Source organism: Grus americana, chromosome 5 (genome assembly GCF_028858705.1).
Source record: "Grus americana isolate bGruAme1 chromosome 5, bGruAme1.mat, whole genome shotgun sequence".
NCBI lineage: Eukaryota > Metazoa > Chordata > Aves > Gruiformes > Gruidae > Grus > Grus americana.
This window is the reverse complement of record NC_072856.1, coordinates 748,839-752,229: the sequence shown is the minus strand read 5'-3', so window position 1 is coordinate 752,229 and position 3,391 is coordinate 748,839.

Sequence of the window (3,391 nt, the reverse complement as noted above, 5' to 3'; positions counted from 1 at the left end):
AAGTTCATTAAACATTTGAATTACTGCTCTTCCTTCTTCAAGTTGTGATTATTGGCTGTTCTGTTTAAAGTTGTGACTGTAAATTTGCCTACTACTATTGAAATAACTTTGTTAGCTATTTGGGAGGACTTTTCGTAGTATGAACTTGGGGTTTGGGTTTTATTTTCCCCTTGCATTTCCTACCGTTAGCTTTCTATGGCCTGGCTTTTGCAGAAGGTTTTTCTTTTTTTTTTTTTTTTTTTAAATTAGGGAAATAGCACCTAAGTTGCAAATGACTTGGGTTTTGTACCTGGAATTACTTTTAAATTTCCTAAGGTCGTTGTATCAGAGTTAACCAGAAGAGGGTGCTGCAGCAGTACGTCATGACCATTATCAACTTGGGCTTTTTCGTTCCTCTGGTTTAGTTTTCTTTCAGCATATTTACAAGCTAAAGAATCTGATAGCTATGAAGACTGAAGTGAGTTTTTGGTAGAGTTTGTTATATTGCTCTGGATATTGAATCAATGCAGGAGATGAAACAAAGCAAAACAAAGCCATGCATTTGCAGCAGAAAAAGGGGATTAGGCAGAAATTAAGCAGTTGCAGTTTTGTATTGAACTTGTATTTGTACTTGACACTTATTTAAACTCCTCTCAGGGCATTAGGACTTAAGGATCATAACATCTGTCATTGATGGGACTTGATGTGTTACTGTTAAAATCTTCATCCAGATAATGTATTTACAAAAACTATATTATTTTGCAAGCCAAATTTTGATGAGAATGCCATTACTAAAGCTTCTCACACACAGTGCTTATTGTAACCATTGCTCAGTCATGAAGCTGGATATATAATATTAGAGAACTCTTCGTTCCTTCAACAATCCACTGCGCTTCATGGAGTAAAGCTCAGATTAGCTCGTTATGGCTGTACCACTTTTAAGGATGGGGGAAGAGGTAAGGGAGAAGAAATTAATTTCATTTCAAGAATTAATTTAAATTTCTAGGAAAAAAGCCTATAGATGATGATTCTTGTTTCATATTTGATAATATAATACTAGCTGTGAAAGAATGAGCACTATCATGTTTTCACACTAATACAGCTGGAATGTTGTTTTGACTATGGCTTGCTTTATTATTGATATCCATAAGTCAATCATTTTTTTTAGTGCCCATTGTTTTACTGCATTTAATTTAAAGCACCTGCTCTTGCTAATTTGGAGATCGTCCATGAGCGCTTAGGCCCCAGCGTAAGTATGAATCCCCGGAGAATGTCAACCACATCCAAGTTTTAGTGTGTTACGGGGAAAGAACCTTCGATGGTCCTTCAATATTGCTAACCTAAGACTGGTATCTTTCTGCATATAGAAATGCAAACGCCTCTTGTGATCTCTGTTTTGTCTTCTTAAATGCCTATGAAATTCTTTAGCTCACTGGCAAAAAGGTTAAATAGTGAGGATGCAAATTGTTGTGCATTATTAGTAATACTCTGCTTTCATGTTCCCACCCTTAGTTTTCATGGGAAACATTCCAAAGTCTGGACAGAAGATAGGAGTGCTAGTGGAGAACGTACCCATTTGAACATATGGCAAGGCTTTGAGGAATGTCCAAACGTAAAACGAGTGAGTGATCGGTTTTGCAATTTGGAGTAAGGTCAAAGGACAGTCTAGCGCTAAAGCATGACTTTGGCTAACGCCAGAGCTGAGGTACAATTTGGGTACTGAACCAGCTTATTTGCTGCACCCCTCTGTCTCCGAGTCTGCAGCATCTACTGCTTGTAAGCAAGGTTCCTTAAGGGGATCATTGCTTCGCATTGTCAAATAGCTTCATGTTTCTAAACCTGAACTCTGCAAAATACCTCCTAATTTCTCTCCTTGCAGCTCGTGCTGCTTCAGTTGCAGCGACGGAAGCTACTAACACGAGAGATGGAACTGCAGAATTGCTTGCTCAGAGGCTGTGATGATCTCATTTGATTTGGAAACACTCAGCCATCACAGGTTGATACCACCTACCTTAACCTGAAAAGCTCTGGGTTTATCAGCCGCTCCACTACACCACCACAGGAGTGAGTAAAAACAGCCTTTACCAGGAGAAGCCAACACGTTTTCCTACCTACTCAGCTTCCGCACAGCTTCATCTCTTCTTACAGGTAGGCAGGATGTTGGTCCCGCATGCAGGAATCAATAATCTTCAATGACAGAATAAATGAGTCCTGAGCCAGAGTAGGCTTTTCTAATCATTTTCTTCAGTAATGGGGCAGCACTGCCTGCTGTGTGTCCTGGAGCAGTTACCGTAACAGAGAAGCTGCTGCTAACTCAGTTGACTTGCTCTCCAAAATCCTGTGCTCATTTAATCCTTGAGTTGTAAGGATCAATGGAAAACTCAAACAATTCACACCCTTGGACCGTGCGGGGTAGTGAGCTCAAGTAACGAGGCATTGTGTGCAATTAAGAGGTCAGGCACTCGGACGGGCAGGAAATGGGCTCTTCTTGCCTGGGAACAATTCATGTTCGGACTTGATCTCTCTTCACTTGCTTGTCCACGTGGTGGAGGACAATTAACACAGTAATTCTGTGCACCACGCTGTGCAGTGCCGTACACCCTTGGGGTGCAAAGGGACGAAAGGTCTTTATCTTCATTTTCTTTTCTGAGTCATCAGGGCAGAGTGCACATAAGGTACAAAGTGACCCTCTCTTCCTACTTCTGTGCTGTTAGATTCCCGCTTCAGGTACTACGAGGCCCTTTTAAAACTACCTGTGTAAATATTCTCATCTGTTTGTAAATATTCTCATCTATTTAATGCTAGGCTGTACCTCTTTAAAATCTCATGTCCTTTATCTTTGCTTGCCAGCACTAAAACGGGTTTAATAAACATTTTAATGAAAAGCATAAAAACTCTGCAGCTATTTCTGACACGCCTGGCCTGGAGCTATTTTGATGATGATGCTTTGTCTAGTGTCAGAATAATTTCCTGTCAGCGTCCGTGATAACGTGGTTCTGCTACGTTTCGTCCCAATGCCTGGTACTAATAACCAAAGCTGGGGGCAGGGGCAATTCCTTGTCAGTCGTGGTCCGCTGAAGAAACGAAAAGCGCTGGTGAAAAACGGATTTTCCCGTTTGGCATTACCCTTGCTTGCCACACAGAAGTCCGTCTTGCCGGGTATTTTGCTTCCAAGGGTGACGGCGGGGGGAAAGGCTGCATGAAATGCCCCCTGGTGCGGAGGGGTGGGTGTCCCTGGGCTCCCCCAGCTTCCCCTCCCCTGCTACCTCCGCAGTGACACCGCTACCTACAAAATGCTTTTGGTGTTTTAACGGATGCTTTTACATACAGGAAGAGCTCAGCTGCTCAACCGGGATTTTTCTGTAGCTGATTTATTTTTATGGAGATGCATATACACCCAGAGATGATGCAG